The 23,317-nt window shown below is 42.2% G+C and overlaps 1 protein-coding gene across 1 annotated transcript in view; it reads left to right on the top strand.

Moving 5' to 3' along the window:
- The window catches only part of RSPO2 (R-spondin 2), a 90,900-nt gene that overhangs the window by 64,582 nt on the left and 3,001 nt on the right, over positions 1–23,317 (top strand).

Raw genomic sequence — 23,317 nt, 5'->3', positions numbered from 1 at the left:
CCTCCAGATCCCCCTTGTAATAGGGGCTCCAGAACTGGAGGCAGTACTCCAGGTGGGGTCTCACCAGAGCTGAGCAGAGGGGGAGGATCACCTCCCTTGCCCTGCTGGCCACACTTCTCCTGATGCAGCCCAGGATCTGATTGGCTTTCTGGGCTGCAAGTGCACATTGAGAGCTCATGTTGAGCTTCTCCTCCACCAGCACCCCCAAGGCTCTCTTCTCAGGGCTGCTTTCCAGCCAGTCCCTGCCCAGCCTGTATTTGTGCCTGATCTACCATCTGTTCCTTATAACCTTTAAACTAGATGAAACAACTCTTGTGAGGCCTAAAAAAAGAAAGCCCACAGGCTGGCCAAACAGAAAGAATAAATTTTAAGCACTGCAAAAGGTGGTGCAGGATAGATGCACTACACATCAGTTCACAACTCTAGCACATAGCCCTAGGAGTGGCGTGCAAGTAGGACTATCTGAGTGTGTTTACAACAGAAGAAAAGAGATTGTTTGATAACTGATGGCTGAAGAAATGTCTGGGCCATAACAGCTCCACAGACAAGAAAATGCCTACTGAGCAAGGTGTGTGTCAGGCCTCAGATCATGGCTGTGGTTAGGCAGCTATCACTAGGTGGTGGGAAGTTTCTAGCTAAAAGTATGGTGGCACAGGCAGGAAACTCTCGAAGGAAGGTAGTTTCCAGATCATTACAGACTGTGTCAGTTTTATAACCAGCATTCTGATGTAATGGACAGAGTAATGTTTTCCTGTTCATTTGAGGATGATTAAATCTATATTCTCTGCAGGACTTAGGAATAGATGCTCTCAGCTGTAATTTGCAGCGCTCAGTGTGTGATTATTCTGACACCAGACTTTCATAATCGGTTCTGCAATCCACTGCCAGCTTGAGCGTAGGCTGCAGTAATACCACTGTTGAGAGCAGGGGAAGCCAGTGGAGCATGAGTCCTAGACACAGAGACAGAAAAATCCTGGGAGATAAGCTGCATTTTTTTCCTTGCTGCTGTGTTGGGGAAAAGGAGAAAAGGGAGCTGTAGCACATATGCAGAAGTCAGTAGTAAAGATGGCCCAAACAGCAGCAAAGTGTTTCGTAAGGAGTTTTACAACATGCTGAACATTTCTTGCAAGTGGAGGTTTTTTATTAAATAAGTAATTATTCTGAAAATTTCAAGCTCCAAAAGACTGATTCATACATCTTTTCCAGAATAATGTTTTTCAGGTGGAGCATGTTGTGAAAGAAGACTACATTACTTTTCTCTTACTTTTCTTCCAGTCATCTGAATGATTTTTTGGGAAGATAAGAGATTCTCTTTTTTGGAAGAGAGGGAATTCTGGGTTTTTTGGAAGGGAACATCCTCTTCCTTTCATTACAATGTCATAGGTTTACAGTATCTCAAACTGTGACTCAAGCTTATGAAATGTTGGTTCTTTGGGTGAGAGCTTATCTGGAGCAGGTCAGTGCTATCCTGTTGATGAGCTCCTATTGATCTCTCACAGCACTGATGAGCACGACCTTCTTCATTTTTACTGCCAAAGTTAGGAGTTCCATTAAAGCCAGCAAAGTTTCATTGCTTGATTGGTTTAAATGAGAAACAAATCTGGATGTTTTGTAATCATAACTTGTTCCACACAGTGCTGGGATATCAGAACTTCAAACAGGAGCCAGAATAAAACTACAGTCCTTGCTTCATTGAGCAATTTTGGAACCTTTCTATAATTCAGGGAAGGTTGTTCTAGAAGAAACTATTGAAAACAGTCAAACAAACAAAACCATTGAAACCAACACTGTCCCACTTCCTTCCCCCCCCCCCTTCCCAAGCCAGCTGAGTATAGAATAAGAATTCACATAGAGTCACTGGACTCAGAGTTATAACTGGCTGCATCAGTAGGTGCACTTCCAAGCCGGGAGCAACATGGTGCAAAAGAACCACTTGGGTTTATTTATGCTTTTGACAGTAGTCCAAGTCAGCATCTCCATATCATCTTTCAGGACTGTTAAGACAGAGTGTGGAGCTATTGATAAGGGTTTTTTTATTTTTCTGTGCAAAGCATAATAGCACCAGATTATACAATTAACAGTGTAAACTCTAGAACTGTTCAGTATATGGCAGAGACATCATGTCAGCTCACTAGCAACTCAATTATATTGTCTACCTTTTATACCATTAGCGCTATTTTTTCTAATGGCTTTGTTTTAAGACTGAGAAAACAGAGGAGAGCTTTGTTTACTGGGAAGAGTGTGATTTAGAAATGTTGGGCTTCTCCCTCAGTCTCAGGAGGAAACTCACTCGGGAAGTATAACTGATGCTATCAGCACGGCAGTTTCAGGTGCCGAAGGAAAGGTACAAATGCTGTGCAGTCTGTAAGAGCGTTGGGCCCCTGTGGACAGTGCTAGAAAGGTGATTCCTTCATGAGAACTCTGGACTGTGGGGAGTTACTACGCATCAGTCTGCAAGAACTGTTACAGAAACACTTTACCTTATTGCTTCCTAAGTCAATTCAGTGAAGGGAATGAAATGGTAATGATGGCATCAATGGCAGTTCCTGGTGTTATATTTTGTCACCAGTTTTAAAGCTTGGCTGCTGGAACCACTGCATAATAGCAGTTTTCATCTTTTAGCTATTGTTTCAGTCTCTGTAGCTGCAGGCAGATTCTGGAAACATGGAGACCCTGAATGTTTCAACACCAGAAATGAAATAAAAAGCACCGGAAATTAATGATTGCTTTGAAGCCTGGTTGTTTTAAATACTCCTTGCAATTGGCCTATGGCTTCTGACTCAATGTGATTGTCAAACTTGTACTTCACATCTCACTCCCAAAGGAACATATTTGAAGGTGCTGGTTTGGAGTTTTCAGTGTTTGCTGACACGCTGTGTCTAGTTTGGGTAATTCCCATGTATTCTTGTATGAAAGCATTTGGCCTGCAGCTTATGGGGAGTGTTACTGTGTAGGGCTGTGGATTTAGCACACTTGCAGAGCTTACTTTTATAGCATTTATGTAAAACCTAGTCCTCAGCAAAAAACAAACGTGCTGTTAGTGAAGGAGCACTTCAGTGCAGTGATCCAGCATGCTAATTTGAGGAGATTAGAAATTCATGTTCTTGTTCAGTCTCTGAGAAATGAGCTCACACAATGCATTGTGACTGAGCAAAATAATAGCTGCTAATTGACTTCCTTGGTTGCTGTCAGCAGCTTCATTTGTGTTGTATAGGTATAATTGTGTGTCCTCAAAGAGATTGCACTACATTCAGTTACGATGCAAGTCAGACTTTTTCCAAATGCTTTATTAAGCGCAGCAATTTCCTGCTACAGATAAAAATACTTCGGTCTTGAGTTATGTTTACATTCTGCCAGCAAAAAGGAGCTTCTTTTAAAAATGTGTTACTTGTGGTCTTTAAGGTTGAGTTGATTGAAGTTAGTGTACAGGAGTATGTGAATATGGTGTTCAGCTGAGCCAGAGTGAAGATAAAAAAGAGCACATCTGAAAGGCCATTGAATGGTCGTGATGTGCCACCATGCTACCACGTGTGTCAGAGTCTGAAAGCAAGCTCTGGGATTGTTTAACAGTCCACACGAGTTGGGAGGTTGCAAGACTAAGCTGTTTCACAGAAAATGAAGTGATAATAGTTACTGCTGTTAGCCATATGGTAACTGAGAGAAAAAATTGTTTACCCTTGGCAGAAGTTACTACTAAACAACCTCCACAATCCCACTTTTGCTACCCAACCTATTTTCCCATTGAAAAGGAGCCAAAATGTACTATGTTGATCTCACACTCCTGAAGATAAGTGCAAGAGGTACTTTGTCTACTTTGGAAACTGTGGAGTGGTTTTCTGCCAAATGTTTACAATTCTAACAATCAGATCTCTAGACCTTCTTTACTTGAAGCTTCACACAATGTTTATTACGGCCTAGCTTTATTTTGGTGAAAAATAGCAGGAAATTGATTATTTAATTGTGCATATAATGTTCAAATTTGGAAACATTTTTGTTTGAGCTACCATAGCTCAAGAGCCAACATTTATTATTCTGCTGTGATTTTTGTAAGCCTCAGCCCATTTGGCCAAGATACAGGAGCTTGGATTTTGTATGTGCTTAAGTTTATTCTAAATAGGTTTCACATCTCTCATGTTTTTCATTTCTATCTGAAACTCAGCATGTTATGCTCAAAAGCTGGTGCTGCACCTTAGAGAGATTGGGACAAGAGTTTTTTGTTTGTATATAATAGAAATGTGTGTGAGTATATGCATAGAAGTAAAACTTGCTTGTATACTTCCAGGCTTGCTAATATTTCCCAAAGCCAGAAGACCCTTGCTAGCTAGAACGATTTGAATCTTTTAACCATTGGCCCTTCTTTAAACACATAGCTGGTCTTGTTCAGACTGTCAAAAACCTGTTTAACAACAGCTTTGGTGTTAGAGGCCCTACTGAGTGCTGAGCACATCTGAATGTTTACTGGAGAGGATTCCTTAAGAAGGATGAGAGTATTTTCAGAGATCCCTCTGTCTTTTCTGTGGATGCCTTACTGATGTCCAGCTGGACCTGCTGATCTGAGTTTCTGGGAGGTTTGTGAAAATGTCCATCATGAAGTTTCTCTTTTTCTGCCCAAAGTAATGGTGCTGTAGAACATGCCGTGGGCCTTCTGCAGTTTTCTCTTTCTTCATACTAAGATGAAAGATTGTAAAGTGCTAGATTACAGATAGTCCCCCAGAATCATCTTCTGTAGGGTGCTGGGGTTTTTAAATAGCACTGATGGAATTTATGGAATATGAAATATGCAGTGGCACTTAGCAATTTAAACCATGGAGTGATGGAAGGGTTTGGGTTGGAAAGGACCTCCAAAGGGCATCTAGTCCAACCTCCCTGCAGTCAGGAGGGACATCCTCCACTAGACCAGGCCAGCCTGGTTGAGCCTGACCTTGAACAACTACAGGGATGCACTTTTGCTGCTTCTGTTTGGGCTTTTTTTGTTTGTTTGTTTGATTTTATTTTATTTTACTTAGCTGTTTAACAGAGCCAGAAAAAAAAAATTGAAATTCTTGTTTTTAAGTCACTTAGAGAAAAAAAATAGTCTGATAAGTGTTCCTTAACAGTCCACTCAAATCTTAGAATAGAATAGAATAGAATAAACCAGGTTGGAAGAGACCTTCAAGATCATCGCGTCCAACCTATCACCCAACACCACCCAATCAACTAACCCATGTAACCAAGCACCCTGTCAAGTCTCCTCCTGAACACCTCCAGTGACGGCGACTCCACCACCTCCCCAGGCAGCCCATTCCAATGGGCAATCACTCTCTCCGTGTAAAACTTCCTCCTGACCTCCAGCCTGAACTTCCCCTGGCGCAGCCTGAGACTGTGTCCTCTTGTTCTGGTGCTGGCTGCCTGGGAGAAGAGACCAACCTCTGCCTGTTTACAACCTCCCTTCAGGTAGTTGTAGAGAGCAATAAGGTCACCCCTGAGTCTCCTCCTCTCCAGGCTTCTGCATAATTTGTCAGTCCTGTATTGAGACAAAATTTTCTATTGTTTTATGGAGCACCTGCCTTTAAGATACTCACAGACAGATCCGCTGTTACACATGTGCTTACACAGTGTCTATGGAAAATCACAGCTCCAGGTATACAATAAGCTGTGCAGTAGCTGTAACAAAAAAAAAGTATTTTCAGAGTGACTGAGCTTAGCAGACATTCATAATGCTATCAGTTTTCTGGCCTCCCATAAAATAATTACAATATTTTAAAATGCATATATTAAATAATTACTTTGTTTGGAGGGTGGTCACAAACAGCATCACTGAACATAAATTCATCCAAACACCTACATGTCATTCTGCCTTTGGCTGTGTCTAATTAGGTAGAAAGTTTTTATTAATTACATGGGTTTCCATTAATAAGAGAAAATAAAGTAATGCAAAATGTGCCTTGGTGCTCTGTACTTTAGTGCCCCTGATGCTTCAGTCCAGGAGTGGACATTGCTGGACTAGGGAAGGGCTAGATGAAGGATGGCAAGCTCTGCACCTCACTAGAGCACTGAGGGCAACCGAAGAGGCAATTTCTGAAGCCTGTGGAGCACTATGAGAAAAAAAGTTAATGAGAATTTACCCAAGATATAGTAATGGCAGCAAAATATCTGCAGCTTATTTGATGTATCTGAGGTAGATTACACTGTGGATGCTCTTTGTTTACAACTGAGACACTAGCACCATTTCTGTCTCTTTTTTCACTATTTCAAAAGAATTCCTCTATTTTACATTCACTCTCTCAATCTCTGACTCTGCTGCACGACTCAATAATCAATACAATAAATTACTGTAGAACCTAAAAATATTCCTCCTGCCTTGAAATATCAATATTCATGCCTGAAATTCACTAGACACTTGTACTTTGATTTCTGCATCTCTCTACATCTTCATCTTCTCAAAATAGCATTTACAACTGGAAGTTTGCAGTTGTGGTGGCTGAGGCAGGCACATGGGCAGGCAGGCACCGTGCTTATAGCTGCCTTTCAAAGCGCCTACTGAACACATCATCATCTTCTCTGAGTATTTTCATACTGCAGAAAGCCCAGATAATTGAGCTGCACATCTGCAGCAAGCTCTACCATTTGCATTAGCACAATAGTTGGCTGAGCAAGCTTGGCTCAACGCAGAATATTAACAAATGTCTTTTCCTGACCCCATTTAAGGACAGGGAAAACAATTTTCTGCTTCCTTTCCGGAAGGTGATAGAGCTCTCGCTGCAGAGTGTTGTCTGATGTAGTCAGTTTAGAAGAAAGGGAATCTTAACCAGCCATTTTACCAGGAATTAATGTCTCCACATGCTTTCATCTTCTGTAACTACCATTCTGGGCCAGAGCTACCAGCCTGAAGCAATTACTACAAACCCATGAGTGATTGGAAGCCATGTGCAAAAATCTGCCATTGTGTTCTGTAGCAGCAAACCTGGGAGAACTGAAATGCTGGTGTCATTGCCTGGTTGGGAAGAGGTGGAAGGACACACATTTTTAGATGGTACGCTACAGAGCTGCAAGTTTTTCAGTGCCAACCCCCATGAGACTACATGGTGATGCATTGCAAATGAAGTAGATGCATGCCCTGCAATGTCAGGAATGGAGCTGCTGTGCAGGCTGTAAAATAACACAATTATTTTAGTATGATAGCACTACTATGGTCAGCTGTATCTCCACTCTTTCTTCCACACTGTGTTAGTCTCATGTCATACAGCAGTTCAGGTCTTCTTTTATGATTTCTGATCTCTCCTGTCTCAGGCAGTACATGTGAGACTTGCAGGTTCAGTGAGTCTCTGGTGGTTTTTCCCTTGGTAAACCTAGATTTCAGTGTCATGCAGATTCTGCTCTCCCTTCTATGCAAAATAAATTTGACCTGATCTGTTAACAGCTAGGAAATTATGAGCAAAACTGTTATAGCTGTATGATCCTAACCAGCCTTGCAGGATTAGGACAGAGCAGAACAGAGCAGAACAGAACAGAACAGAACAGAACAGAACAGAACAGAATAGAATAGAATAGAATAGAATAGAATAGAATAGAATAGAATAGAATAGAATAGAATAGAATAGAATTAACCAGGTTGGAAGAGACCTTCAAGATCATCAAGTCCAACCTATCACCCAACACCACCTAATCAACTAAACCATGGCACCAAGTGCCTCATCCAGGCTCTTCCTAAACACCTCCAGGGATGGTGACTCCACCACCTCCCTGGGCAGCACATTCCAATGGCCAACCTCTCTTTCTGGGAAGAATTTCTTCCTAATCTCCAGCCTAAACCTCCCCTGTCGCAGCTTGAGACTGTGTCCTCTTGTTCTGGTGCTGGCTGCTTGGGAGAAGAGTCCAATCCCCACCTGGCTACAACCTCCCTTCAGGGAGTTGTAGAGAGCAAGAAGGTCTCCCCTGAGCCTTCTCCTTTCCAGGCTAAGCAACCCCAGCTCCCTCAGCCTCTCCTCACAGGACTGTGCTCCAGACCCCTCCCCAGCTTTGTTGCCCTTCTCTGGACACCTCCCAGCATCTCAACATCTTTCCTAACCTGAGGGGCCCAGAGCTGGACACAGGACTCAAGATGTGGCCTAACCAGTGCTGAGCACAGGGCAGAATGACCTCCCTGCTCCTGCTGGCCACACAGTTCCTGATACAGGCCAGGATGCCCTTGGCCTTCTTGGCCACCTGGGCACACTGCTGGCTCATGTTCAGCCTACTATCAACCAGATTTCATACTGTGAAGTGGCAGAGCAGTTGCTCAGTGGCAGAAGGTCAGACAGTGGGGCTTCCACTTAGGAGGCTTCTGGCAGAAACTACATTCCCAGTGAGAAACTATTAGCAAGCTTTTCTGCAGTGCCTCTGTGTAGCCCTATGCAGGCCAGGCTTCAAGCATGGTAGTGAATACATGAATAGATGCTGTCTTGTGAAAGGGAGCCCGAGTTTAATCCTGCAGTCACACTGTTCCTGACATGTTAGCTTTGGGCTGCTGCTACAGTAGTGCTTTCAGTGGATCATTGATTGACTCAAAGGAGCTGCTTTCGTGCTTCTGTATCCTGATGCTATCTGCTGGCCATCTCAGCTCACAGTGTTATGCACACAGAACTGTAAGGATGTGTGGAATTTGAGGGTCAGTGCATTGTTCAAGACTTATGGCCGGCAGGGAAGGAAGAAAACTCTGCTAGCAATAGTAACTTCCATCTGATCTGCTGTTTGAAAGCTCAGTTATGTTCCCAAGCAGTAATTCTTGCATGTAAGAAGAGAACACATCAGTTCTTCAAAGACAACCATGTTTTCATTGCCAGATGAAATTTCAGCACAGAATCACTTACCAAAACAATGTTTTTGAGAAGTGATAAGATCAGGCCACTTAAGATCTTCATTATGTAAATGATGGATTGAAATCAATCCAGACTATTATCATTTGGGACAGAAAAAATAATAACCTTCCCCCTCTGTAGTGCATTGTATTGTTCAGTGTTAGTTTTAGCTTCTGTTCTTGGCCCTTGGTAGACCTGCAGCCCATTACAGTGGCGCCTGCTAGAGCAAATACTGTGACAGCTTTGCCAGTTTCTCTGTGATAAACCATGTTTTCCAGGAATTCAGACTTACTCATAAAAGAAGCCTTGTAGCTGAGACTTGGCGTGACAAGTCTCGATTCACAAGGATTCTGCTTGTATATTTATCCAGATTTTCAAAAATAAATCAGTCTTCTAATTTATTAAGCCAGAGGTATTTCAGAATGATGTATTGTTTGAACAGCATAGAACATGCTGGAAACAAATAACATGATCACTTAATCTAAATAGACACATTTCCAGATGATGAATAATTGCTTTGTTGCTCTTACCTCACAAATCACTCTTAAATCACAGAACTGTCAGGGCTGGAAGGGACCTCAAGGATCATCCATTTCCAACCCCTCTTCCATGGGCAGGGACAGCTCACACTACAGCAGGTTGCTCACAGCCACATCCAGCCTGGCTGCAAACACCTCCAGGGATGAGGCTTCCACCACCTCCCTGGGCAATCTGTGCCAGTGTCTCCCCACCCTCATGGGGAAGAACCTCTTGCTCACATCCAATCTCAATCTACCCATTTCTAGTTTTGTTCCATTCCCCCCAGTCCTATCACTCCCTGACACCCTAAAAAGTCCCTCCCCAGCTTTCTTGTAGCCCCCTTCAGATACTGGAAGGCCACAAGAATGTCTCCTTGGAGCCTCCCCTTCTCCAGACTGAACAACCCCAACTCTCTCAGTCTGTCCTCATAACAGAGGAGCTCCAGCCCTCTGCTCATCCTCATGGACACCTTCCAGCATATTTTTGTATGCTTTGTTTTTTGTGTTGATCCATGAGGAAACAAAGAAAGAGTTTTAAATAGTCAAATTCTTTGAAGTATCCTAGAAATATTCAGGTGGCTAAGGTATCTTCCTTTGAAAAGCTGTGAATCAAATAAAATTTAGTTGTATGAGAAGTTCTCTTAACTTGCTGACTGCAGAGGGGGTTGGACTAGATGACCTCTGGAGATCCCTTCCAACCCAGACCACTCTGTGGTTCTGTGATTAGATTGTGATGTTGATAGAACCTCCTAATGAGCACTTAAAAACTTTTGTTTTTTAGTATGCCATGATTATTTTATAGGTGGCAAGATTTTTCCATGTAGCTAATTACATGTGTGTAACTGTTAATACCTGTTGTGAATGTTCATAGTGGAAACATGAAAGTCAGTCTGCTTTGTGACTCTTACCTTGGCTATTTCCATAGCTCTGATGGAGACAAAGTGTAACAGTGACAATTTCTAATAACCCATATAATTGGCAGCTTTTAATTGGCTGCACAGGCAGGCAAACCAGGGAGAAAGGTTTACTCTGTGTTGGAATCATATTTTTTTTTGACTGCCTATTAGTCCTTTGTTTCCTGTTGAAATCAGGTCTGGGAAGGAGTGATTATCTAATGTTTATTTACATAGAAATTAACAACAGAAATCACATGTTCAAAGCCTATATGTGTGGAAAGAAGTTTAAAGAAGAGTAACTGGATAGCATCAGGGAGTAAGTAATAATTGGACTCCCCAGAAGGAAACTGAAAGATGTTAAGCATCACTGGAGGGAGAACAAATTCAAGCAGTATTTTGAAAGTAATCTCCTGAAGTCAGCAAATGCCAAGAAGAAAACACTACCTTCCAGTCTGAGTTGGAGAGAAGGAAAGTGGCTGTAGTAATGGATTAGTTGTCTCAGCAGAAAAAATAAACAGTGGAGTGGATGCTTGTAACTAATTTGATAAGTATGTCACACCCTAAATAATCCAGTTGTCACCCACTATTAATCTTATAGGACAGCTTAAATCAACACATGGAACAGTTTGCAGCGAAGGCACTGGCCGAGCAATGAGTACTTGCTAACACGATGAAATAATTAGCATTCAGCAGAAATCAACTCCACTACGAGAAACTGATAATCACTTCGCTGAGCTTGGTTCAAATAAATACTTCCTTCCAGCACTCAAAACAGTGTCAGCCAGCCCAAGTGTGTAGCCAAAGTTACGCACTTGCATGTGTGGTTTTAAGTCCATGTTTTCCAGTCCAGGGGCTTGTCACATACTCATCTACAATCAGGACTGTAAAAATTATTCAGCTTGAATAGAATAGAATTAACCAGGTTGGAAAAGACCTTCAAGATCATCAAGTCCAACCTAGCACCCAACACTATCTGATCAACTAAACCATGGCACCAAGTGCCCCATCCAGCCTCTTCCTAAACACCTCCAGTGATGGTGACTCCACCACCTCCCTGGGCAGCACATTCCAATGGCCATGACTGGTTCAGGTAAGTGTTTCTTTCATCATTTCTTGATCTTCTGGACTTGATGATCTCAGAGGTCTATTCCAGCCTCAAGAATACTGTGATTCTGTGAAAGAATATGCAGGCAGAAATGTATCATTCCTGGGAGAAGTGCTACCTGATGTGAGTCAGAAACGTGCCATGAAACCTATTTCACAACAACTTTCAAACTTGAACCTTGATTAATTTGATTAATAAGATAGAGCCCTTGCAGCTGGGCACCAGTTTAGCAAGGACTGTGGTTAGTGCTACTGTGCTGCAGAATGGGCTGTCTATGGCTGCCAGCCTGGTTGCCCACAAGGAAACACTAGCACTTGTAAGCAACAGACAAACAGATCTTGATCAATTTCAGTTAGCACTGTCTGAGCTAATACTGTCCAGAAATAATGAAGCTGAGATCTCATCTCCATCAGAAGCTCACTCAAAGCCATGAGAAGAATGTGATGATGTGGAGCAGCAATAGCACAGACATTTGATTTTTTTGTATGGGTAATGAAACCTTGGAATTATTCTGTACAGACTAAGGTTTTATTGATATTAGAATAAGGATTTAAAAAGAACACAAAACACGAAACAAAACAAACACCCACCCTGATAATTACTTCTCTCTGTGCTTCCAATCATCAGTCTTTGATGCACATCTGTTTTTTAAATACATCTGTAACTTCCAGTCAGGAAAAGCCTCTAATGGCAACTAGCCTTTAAGCTACATGCTGTGTTTATTTCATATATTATTCTTACTTTTCTTCTGAGGAAAGCATCCACAGAGTATGTGCTTTTAAAAGTATTTTAAGTTTAGTTGAGACTGCTTGTTTAAACTGATCGTGGAGATTACAGTGCTGTCTTTCTTGCAGATGTATATTGGAACAAGAAGAGAGCCTGTTTTGCCCACTCCACATGCATTATTAGACACCAAGCTGTACTGCTGCTTGTACCATCCGATGCCAAAGCTGTATCCATCCGCTGTGGATTTAAGGAGGGAAGACAGCCTCCTGCGGTGCTGAGAACATCTGCACCAATAGGCTCTCAGCAGAGTGCTGCTGCAGGCCATTTATTCCCCTGGCAGATCCATGTCTTGTTCCTCTCTCTGAGAGGGGGAAAATTGTACTTTTGTCGTTGCTCTTCGGGTCAGTGCTAAATATAAAGATTACTTTGGTTTAAAACATGGTGTGTTTAAACACTGGTGCACAGAAGTTTGGAATATGTATCAGAGAATCACAGAATGGCTCAGGTTGGAAGGGACTTCAAAGATCATCTGCTCCAAACCCCCTCTCATGGTCAGGGATGTGTCTCAACTACACCAGGCTGCCCAAGGCCTCATCCAGCCTGGCCTTAAACACCCTCAGGGAGGAGGCATCCACAGCCTCCCTGGGCATCCTGTTCCAGTGTCTCACCACCCTTGTACTGAAGAACTTCTTCCTGAGACCTAGTCTAACCCTGCTCTGCCTCAGCTTCAAACCATTCTTCCTAGTCCAGTTGCTAGGCACCCTTAGGAAAAGTCCCTTTGCAGCCTTCCTGTAGGCTCTCTTTGGTGGGAAGCAGCTCTCACATCCTCCCCCAGAGGCTTCTCTTCTCCAGGCTGAACACCCCCAGCTCCCTCAGCCTGTCCTCATAGCAGAGGTGCTCCAGCCCTTGGATCATCCTTGTGGCCCTCCTCTGGACTTGCTCTAACAGTTCCATGTCCTTCTCATGATGTAGTCACACTTCTGTGAGTCTTTGTGTCTGTTTAAGCATGTGAAGCAGCTCATGGATAAATTTAATCTCAAGGGCTTTAATCTCAAGTGTAGTAAAATACATACATACATATATGAATGATAAACTCATATCTGCATAAGCTTTTGTTCAGTCCTGTGTGAGGCTGCACAAGCAGCCACTGTAGGTGTTCCTGCAGCTGTGCTGGGCAAGGAACACACATGTGCTCCTCACACAGCCCTGCATGGGCTGCAGGTGCCCTTCAGCACCAAGAGGCAGTTTGAGCCTTCCTGGAGACATGGTTTGATGCTCCAGTGGATTAGTAAGTGGGTAATACAGCCTCTTCTGCTTCAAAGCTCTGACTGGCGGTTGCTGGATGGTGGACACTGAGGAATAGCTGGGGCCAAAATGTCCTCAGCTGCTCCAGCTGGATCCAGGCAAAGGGCATTCCCCATAATGGCTTTAATACCGGTTTTGTTCTGGTTCCATTCCCTCTATTCTGACTCTTCCTTAGATGTACCTGTTTATGGTGAAGGTGAATGAGAAGTCTGGGCTCTGTGGCAATGCCCTGATGGATGACATTTTGCTATTTGCTCATTGCAGCTTCCAACATAAAATCTATTAGAGGCACATGGTTAAGCTCAGCACAGGGTAGAGTTTGCTTTGTTCTGTTTGGGTCATGCTGTCGGCAGGTAAGTTCATCCAAAAAGAATTCCTTTTGAAGTAAAGATTCTTTTTGTGGGGACTAAGCCTGTACATCATGGAAAGCTTCTGTAAAGTCAGTTCCCTTTGGATAATAATTGCAGCTGTCAAAGGAACAGAAGCAACACAGAAATCAGGGGCAGGACTAACCAGCATCCTCCAAAATGTCCACACTCAGGACTTCCACGAATCCATGAAGTGCTCTTATCTTTACCACAAAATAAAACTAAAGCACCTGCTGGCTGGATGTCCTATAGGAGAGTGATGATGGCCTTAATCTGGTTCTGTAAGCACTACTGTTTGTTTCTGTCAAATATATAGATATATTTTCCTTAAATAAGCAGAGGGTGATAGTAAACAACACTCTAGAGTAGCCCTACAGGAAAATCCATGTTGCTTTGTAAAGTGGTCCCAGTCAAAACCCAATTCATTGTTGTTTAGTTCAATGTCAAGTTATCCTGGAGGAATAAAGAGTTAAAGAACTGGGACTATATAGCTGGAGGATGAGGAATGTCATCTAAAAAGCAGTATTTTCCAGAAGAAATCACATGGGTCTGCTACAATGTAAAGAAAAAACATTAAAAAATCAAATGGAATTGTTGGCTGCAAAAATTTGGTAATAGGGAAAAAGCACAATAAATCCATTCTGCCCTGTATGTGAGCAGAACTCTGACAGCCAATCTGAGATTTGTAGAAGATACTGGAAATCCAAACAGAGAATTCAGCTGGAAAGGGTGCAGATAAGAGTCAGAAACTTTATCTGAGAGCTTCTGAAAAAGATGCACAAAGACTGCCATATGTTTAACTCCTCAGAAAGATGATGAGCAGAGATCTATCTACGGTGCATGACGAGGAAAGTCTGATCTGGGATGAAAAGGCATAATATGAAATAATAGCTGAGCAGGAGTTTCTGGCAGTGGATGATTAAGTGATGGGGCAATTACCAGAGGAAGTGGTGGATGCTCCATCTCCTCTTGTGTTCAGATCTACTCTGGATGTAGTGCTCTAACAAGTTGTTAGCCTCAGTGGCATATGAGAATGATGTTGGATTTCTCATGTTTATATGTCAGAGATCTCACTAAAGGTTCTTTTGACCCCAGTTCTCACTTCCAAGCACTGCATCATCCTAAGTTTTAAGTAATGAAATGTGTGTTCAATTAGATTAATATAAAGTGTAGACATTCTTAAAGAGACATGCATGATCTGACTTTCCTCTCTAAGTATTTATATTGAATCTGCAGACTTTTAAAAGGTTTGAGACAATCTTGATGTAGTGAACCTCAGATAAGACCTGGTTCAGCTGGCTTCAAGGAAAACAAGACACTTTGAGTTATTAAGTCTCATAATAAACTTTGAGAAATCACAGGTTATTTGGCTTGTGGTTTGCCCTTACTATGCTCCCATGCGCATCTGCAGTAAAATTTAATATAGAACACATTATGTCTAATACTTCTTTTACAGGCAGGCTTGAATTTATTTGGAAAAGCTGTAGAGTATAATTTGAAGAAAGCACAGCATAAGTAGTTTGTTTCTGTGTGAATTTCCACTTTCAATCACCATGACTTTGAAACCACCTCATTTATTTCCTTCAAATTGGGCTCTTTCACTATGAAAATCCCTAAGCATATCAGATTGACTTTTCTTCTTTTGGCAGTTTTACACTGTGTTCTGACTGATGTCAAAGGAAAGCTTCAAAAATGCCTATAAATAAATCATTATCTGTAATACCTTCCCCCCCCCCCCCAAAAAAAAAAAAAATCAGAAGGATATTAAATATTTTCCAAACCACTCACTGAGACCTAATAGGTATTATACTTTTGAAGGCTTATTTTATCTTGGGCAAAAATATTTTTCTGGGGAACAAGAAACGAATGAGTGCCATACACCAGTGTAATGCCTTGTGAGTGGAAAAGCCTAAGTGGACTCATGGTCTGTTTAGGCATTATTGTGGAGAAAAACAAAAAGAAAGACTTTTAAGGTCAGTTTATCTTATTTACTGTCCCCAGCCAGTTCATGTTCAAGCCTTAAGCACCAGTTAGCCAAAAAAATAGTAGTTAACACTTCACAACAACTTGAGGACATTTAAAGAGCTGCTTGGAGAGGGGTTTTGTGGAGATTGGAGTGCAAAGCTTTTCCTGTGCAGAGAGTTGAACCAAACATTGCTTAAACACTCAGGAAAGAACTCCAGGAGGCAGTTTAAATAAAATTAATTCAGTAGTTTTAAATTCATGGTGAATGTTTTTATAATTACATAGTCCAGAGTTTGAGATGGCCACCACAGACACTGCCAGAAACACAGCCAGGCTGGGAGGCAGGGGTGAAGCAAAGCTCCAGATGTGTGGTGCAGGACAATGAAAACAGGCTTAATGGTATTTCTGTAGGAAATAAAGCAGACAATAACACAAATAGCTGATGGTCATACAGCTTCTTTCTTTCATGTTCCAGGCCAAGTCTGTCAGGCAGCATAAAACAATCACCATCTGATATATTAGTCTGATTTATTCTCCTTTAAAATAAAAAGTTAAGCACTGTGGATGTGCTGATGAATGTGTGGTGGTTGTAAACCTCTTTGAATATCAGTTTTGGGGCTGGGAGGGAACAGTGTTTTCCCCTGAAGAGCTGGAACTCACCCTTTAGTCCAAATGTTCCTTTTGATGGTTCTCTCCATGGTGTGTTTGCAGTGGGAAAATATTAGCATCAACATCCTGGGGAAGGCTCTGCTGCCACTTCCTACAGAGACAGTGGACAGCTCACATGATGCAACATGACCATGTTATGCAGGGCCTATCATCCTGGTGCCTTTTTGCACTCTTCATGCACTCCTTTTCCAAAGATAATGGCAGAGCTTTGAAAGCTGCTTAACAGAACCCAGCCAGGTGATTTTACATTCTTAACTTCAATGTGAAGTAGATTCTGTATAAACAAAAGACTTCTAAAAGTGCTCTATGGACCTTAAATCTGTATCTGAAGTTGTGAGAGTGATTTAATGATACTAGCACAAACCCAAAACCTGTATTTGATACTGTATGCATCAGTTTTTCTTTTCCAAATGGCTGTGCAGTGTTAGTTTTAATATCCATTAAAAGCTGGTGTGACAATATTGGGAAACAAGTAAGATTTAGGGTGAATAGTTTCCTTTCTCCAGCTGCTGATCGTGAATAAACGTCCTGTGGCTGTGTGACATGGAATTAACTGGTTGAAGCATAAGTCAGTATGGCATGCATGTGAGTATTAGGTCCTCATAGGTAGTCCTGGGGAAGAGCTTCTCTTCAAGCCAGTTAGAAAGCTCCTGTACTACATCTAAGGATGAAGCCACAAATTTCAGAACTGGTCATAGCTCAGAGATAGTTACTGACTCCGTAGGAGGTAATTAAAGGTGCTGTGGATGTTTTCTGGCATTGCATGGAGTTGCCCAGGTTGGTCCACAGCTCTATTGCTCTGCTCAAGAGCTCCCAAACCAGGGGCAAGCCTGTGGAAGCAGCCCTGATCTGTGCTGTCTCTCTGGGAAGGGCAGGGGCTGCCCAGGACACAACACAACAGACAATTGAGCAACAGTATCTGGGCCTAGTCTCTAACTCTGCTTAGCAATGCATGTGTAGCATTATTATGGAGAGTACAGGTAAAGGGAAGTCCTGAAAGCTAAATCTGGATCATCAAAGAGTTTGGTGCTCTCATCAGCAGAGGGGAACTATCAGAAAAGATAATATCCTAACTATAAGCCAAGGCAGCAGCTCCATTGTGGTGATGGTACAGATAATGAAAACTGTAATGAATCAAGTTTGTGGGTTTGGTGAAGAAAGCCAATGTCTGAAGAGAAGGGAAAAGTGTGCATATTATACACTAATGTAGTTATGGATAAAGGGAGATTAACTTGACCATATTTAGGTAGGCAGTATGAATACCTTCTGTGTCAGCCCCTTCATGAGCATGAACTAAAAGATTATCAGTGAGCAGTGAAGGTGCAGCAATCTGGTGCACAATTCCTTCACTTCCAATTGTTATTGAGCAGGAGTGTTCCTGATGGTTTGTACTTTATTGTGTCAAGTTTCAATTTAGCCTCCTTTGGTTGTGAACTTCCATAGGGTTACTCGTGCATTACTTGAGGAGAGGCAGAAATGATCATTAAAAGTATTTTTTGAGCTGTTTCAGTTAAAAGAAAACAAGAAAAAGGGCCTGGAAGGAAATTATTCCTCATAACTTGACCAAAATCCCTTAAAGGGAATTAAAAAAGATAAAGCCTTCACAACTAAATAGTATTTCACAGAAGAAAAGCTTAAAAAACCCAACCACCCAAGCTGCCAGTGTAACCTCTCTCTGTGCAAGAAATCCGTACGTGGATAAAATGCAGGTTCTAGCATGAAGTCAAACTGTGCAGTTGCCTCAAATAAATGTCTCAACAGAATTGATTTTCTGTTTCCCATATGAGGAGATAAAAAAAAAATTAATGTTACTGGGTGGGAAAAGTCCATTAGTTCTTAGCTGCAGTTGTTGCCTGTGTAGTTTAAGTCAGTTTAGAAGTGTATGCATGCTCTTTCCTGGGTATAAATAAGTTTTTACTATTTGGAAATTTTCTTCATGTTGCACCATGAAAGGAAGAAAAATAAACAAACCCAAACCTTTCACTGGAAATATTTTGTTTGGCTCTGCTTGCAAAGCATCTGCTCTGACATGGTGTTGACTGAGATAAGAATAGTGAGTACTCTGCCGGCAACTGATATCATTATTTGAATTCTGAGATAAATCTGCATTAGATAAAAACTTTGGCTGCGATGGAGGCCCACCTGTTTTCACAGAGCTGTGGCTGAAAGGACACTGCAACCCAACATCTAAACATCTGTCTGATCCAGTTAAACACAGGTCTTCTGTCAGAGTTTTCACGATGCCTTGAGTTTGCCAGCTGTCTTCTTCCCTGTGCTTCCTTCCCTGAGTCTGTAGGAGTGAATGTTTTGCAGTCATTAACGAGTTGGATGGCTTATGTTTTAGGCAGATTGATGGGTATTTTTACAAAATAAACGTTATAAGCTTTGAAATGATGGAAGTGTTAAAGCAGTTTTCAGTTAATATGTCACTGCCATCTACTGTGTACCCTGGAATACTGCACAGTGGGGAATTCGTGGCTTTTCAGCAATGTAAGGCAACTCTTTTCCCAGTGAATTTGCCCTAAAGCTGAGGAAAAAATTCCACTGAACTCTCCATGACATATAAATTCCATTCTTAGTGGAGGACTCTGTATTTCTTAAACAGATGACAATGTCTGCTGATATTCAATATTGTCCAGCAGGAAAGAACATCAGAGTTTAGTGTTGCTTAGTTTGTATTCCAGTCAGATGAAAAGTAGATATGCACTATGGGAGAAAGAGAGTACCTTACTTTGCTTATTCTGGCCCTAAATGGTAAACCCTTTATTTTCTTAGTGGATGTGTCAAACCAGAAAGAACAATAAAAAAATAGTGGGCTCAAGATACAGAAGCTTGGGATAATTTGATATTTCTTTTAGTGGAGGAATATTTCTTTGATTCTTTTAAATTATCTTTCATCTCAGTAGCTGATACCTGGTGTGTACAAACACCAAGTGTATGCAATGTTAAGTGTTGGTTCGGATACAATAATTTACCCAAAGCTGTGCAATTACCGCAGTCAGTAATTTCCTGGTGTCTGCTATCCTTCAGCAACTGACTTGAGTGTAACAACTTTTCTGGTTGACCACATGGGTGAGACACTGCCACATGCAGGGTCTGTGATAGAACTGCAGCTGTGGAATGGTGTACCAGTGTGCAGTATTTAACTCCTAAAGGGACAGATGGAGAGAAGATTAAAAGATGTATTTCGCAAGGTCTGCTGTTATCCCAAGACACCATTGTGCCTTTCCTGCTAGCCCTGAAAATGCTGCACATGAAAATCCAAGGAAGGGAAGCAGACAGACACACTTAAGTCTCATTATTCACCAGTCATCAAGAGAAAAAAAATGTTTTAAATAAGCAAGGGAGTATTAAACATTCTGATATCTCTAAAATAATCACCTGTATATGGTGAGAAATGGTGAGGGAGTTACACAATGAAATAAAGCGGCAGGTAGTTGTTGCTTCTTGTTTTGCCATTTGAATGCCTTCAGTGTAAATCCATGCTGCCCTCACGTGGATGTGTGTTGAGTGTGTTTGCTCTGCCTGCAGAAACCACCCATGGACAGATTCTATAAGCACAGTATTTGTACAGCAGGTGAAGGGCAGTTCAGATATTGAAATGATGCTGTCTCTCTGGCCAAGGATCTCGAGCAATATGCTGCATTTTAATTCTGGAGAGCCAGGATTGCACTATTCGCCACCTACTACCCAAACTCTGTCTGGACAAAGCTGCCACTGCAGCTGACAGAAGGCAATGAAGGTTCTCTCTGAACCAGGTAATGTGTATCCTAAATTGACCAGAGTGTACACACAACTTGACAGAGCCCTAAAGAACTTCTGTAAGTTGTGCTCAAAGCTGATTGGTTGAGGAGCCCTCTCGGACAGAGATAGCAAATGGTTTTCAAGGAAAAGTTTGTTGGCTAGTATGGAAGGGAAAATGCAATCAAAATGACAATAGGACCACAGTAACCTGAACATTGCTCAGGCATTCTGCTCTCTGTGTGAAGGATTTGTATTTGCTCCCATTGCTGTTAACACCAAAGGCTTTAAAAAAAGGAATTGTTTGCAGTCATAAAATAAATACTGCAGATGAGACCTGATTTTGAGACCTGATTTAGAGACCTCTAAGTGGAAAGGGGAAGCGAGGTGTGTGCCTAGCTGCCAGGTGACAAAGGCAAGCTTTCATCAGGAAGGATGTCTGTCACCTACAGAGTGGTGCTAGCTGGGGATCCCAGGCAGACAGCTCAACAGCTTGGTGGCTTGTGTGCTGTTTCTGATCAGGAGGGACGTATAGGTTAGGTGGATCAGACTTAATGTCTCAGGTACTGTCAGTTTCTGCCACATGCAGCAGCACTATAACCTGTTCCTTGTAGCAGTAAAACCTCTCTTTAGGGAGACACAGAGAGGCCTTTTGCTCTCACTGCTTGTTTGCTTCAGCCAGCAAGTGCCTCCTGTGTGCAACGGCACATTCTGGGCTATAATATGTGGCTAAAAAGCCACTTCTTCACAACTGCCTCAGTAATACCAAGTGTGGCAGAGCCCTGCTGTGCCCTACAGAGGGTCTTGGGGCCAGGGCTCTTCCTCTCCAGAGCAATCAGCCTGGCGGTGTTTGTGGGAGGTCGTGCAAGGCTCCTTGTAAATGAAGTTCTCCACACCTGACCCATGGCACAGAGCAGAAGTAGCCTCTGACTCCCGGTCACAGGGCAATGCTTCTTCCATCCACTGCCCTCCAGCTGAGGAACTGGGAGGGTCTGGCTCCCAGATCCCCTTTGAGGACCTACTTCCCATATCATAAATGTCATGTTCTTCAAAAGACATCTGTAGCCAGATATTCAGAAGTTATTTCTGTTCAGTGTTCTTCTGCTGATAAAATAAACACTAATTGAAATATGAATTTAATAAAAGTTCTCATGTGTGGGGACTTCAGCAACATACTTTGAACTCTCTAGTCTTTAAAATCAGTTTTCTTGCTAATCCCATATCTCTGTTGTGTTCTAGTAACAGCATGGGAGCTGATGGTTAGCCAAGAAATAGCTTTTGCATTCTGGTCAAAATCATAGAATCACAGATTTGTCAGGGTTGGAACTGACCTTGGATTATCCAGTTCCAACCACCCTTCCATGGACAGGGACACCTTATACTGGCTCAGGTTGCTCAGAGCCTCATCCAGCCTGGCCTTAAAAACCTCCAGGGATGAAGCTTCCACCACCTCCCTGGGCAACCTGTGCCAGTGTCTCACCACCCTCATGGGGAAGAATTTCTTCTTAACATCCATTCTGAATCTCCCCATTTCTAGTTTTGCTCCATTTCCCCCCAGTCCTATCACTATCTGACATCCTAACAAGTCCCTCCCCAGCTTTCTTGTAGCCCCCTTCAGATACTGGAAGGCCATGATAAGGTCTCCTCAGAGCTTAAAATGGCAGTTGGGATTTGGGACTCCAGCATCACCAGCCATTTGGACTGTGTGTGGCTCAGTATTTCCTGAAAATAATGAGGCTATACAACAGGGCACATGGAAATACAGTGAGCATCCACAGAGCTCATTAACAGGTGCCAGGGGCTCAGTGGTGCTGTCTCCACAGCGGTTGCTATTCCACGGCACAGGCAAAAGAGGGTTTGGTGTGCCCTGGGGCAAAAGCACCACAACGTCTGTTGCACAATGACACATCAAATGACACAAATGACATCAAATGACAATGACACATCAAATCACTCTAATCTAATGTAGTCCAATTAATTTCTTTTCGTAAGCATGTAGTACGGGGAGTGTGCTGGCAACTTGATTTGTGTCACAGAAGCTGTAAGGCTTAGGCAAAGATAGCAGGTGGGTTGTGTGCCATTTTATCTCTGCAGCTCCAGACTTTTCAGAGGAAAAGTTACAGGTCCTTTCACAACCTTAAACTTACAGGGAGCATTTCCTCTAGCTCCCTGCAAGTGGTTGTAGGCAAAACTAGATGAGGCACGCTCTGGAGTTTGTGTAGCCTTTATTAATCAGTCTGTCCAGTGCAAACCCTCAGAAAGTAAGATCACTGAGCAAAGAGGATAGCAAAACTCCAATAAAGCTCTAATTGGTCCTGCTGAGAAGCCACTGATGAGCAGCATGGTTTGGGACTGTTTCCCCATATCTACTCCCTCCTTAATAAGTATTTTTAAGATTCAGGTTAGAAAAGGTTGGACTCTTTACCATGCAAGCTAGAGCAGAGTGCTGGATGGTACCCTCGTCCTGCTTCTGATGCCTCACAATATACCCAATAGTAGAATGATGTCATGAAAGGGTGATGTGGACATTTCTCTCATTCAAACCACCTTGTAATGCCGCTCTGTGTCAAGTGCTCCTTCTCCCTGACCTCATTAGGTGTGTCTGGTCATTAGATACGGGGTTACTAAAGAGTTTTAGCGTAAAAGCTGCTTTGATTAATGATTGCTTGGACTGAGGTTTTACTGTGTAGGATTAGCTCGATTTAAGAATGGCAAAATGCCACAGCAGCATTAATGCCAGACTCTAATGAGAAGCAGAAGTAAACTCCAAGGACCCTTATGATTTTAATATGGAATAACCTCATGCTCATTAGCTTAACGTCCTGTCCTATTTTATTTACAAGGATGCCTGTAATCCCTAGAGAGCATATTACAAATACGTGAGCTGGAGTTTTAATGAATCATAAATATTGATACCTTTAAAATTAGATGATCAATTGCTTCATACCACTTTGGGCCTTTCTTAATTAAGAAACAGTTTGGAAGTAAGACAAAGCCAGACTGGCAAACATTTCTCCCCATTAACAATGTGCTGACAAAGTGGAAGAAAAGGCCTTTTCACATTTTTATCTCATCTGCTACTTGAGTTTCCTTTCACTTCTTTCTGCAGTTCAGTTAGTTCTCCTGAAAGTTTGCAATTGAATCTAGAGACTCATAACCTCATTTATTATTTTTTTTTTTAACCACTGATCACATATTTCAGTATACA

Source organism: Melanerpes formicivorus, unplaced genomic scaffold (genome assembly GCF_026170545.1).
Source record: "Melanerpes formicivorus ecotype bairdi unplaced genomic scaffold, bMelFor1.0.p_v2 SCAF_56, whole genome shotgun sequence".
NCBI classification, from domain to species: Eukaryota; Metazoa; Chordata; class Aves; order Piciformes; family Picidae; genus Melanerpes; species Melanerpes formicivorus.
Note: the sequence above shows the minus strand (reverse complement) of the source record. Positions and strands in the feature narration are given on the sequence as shown.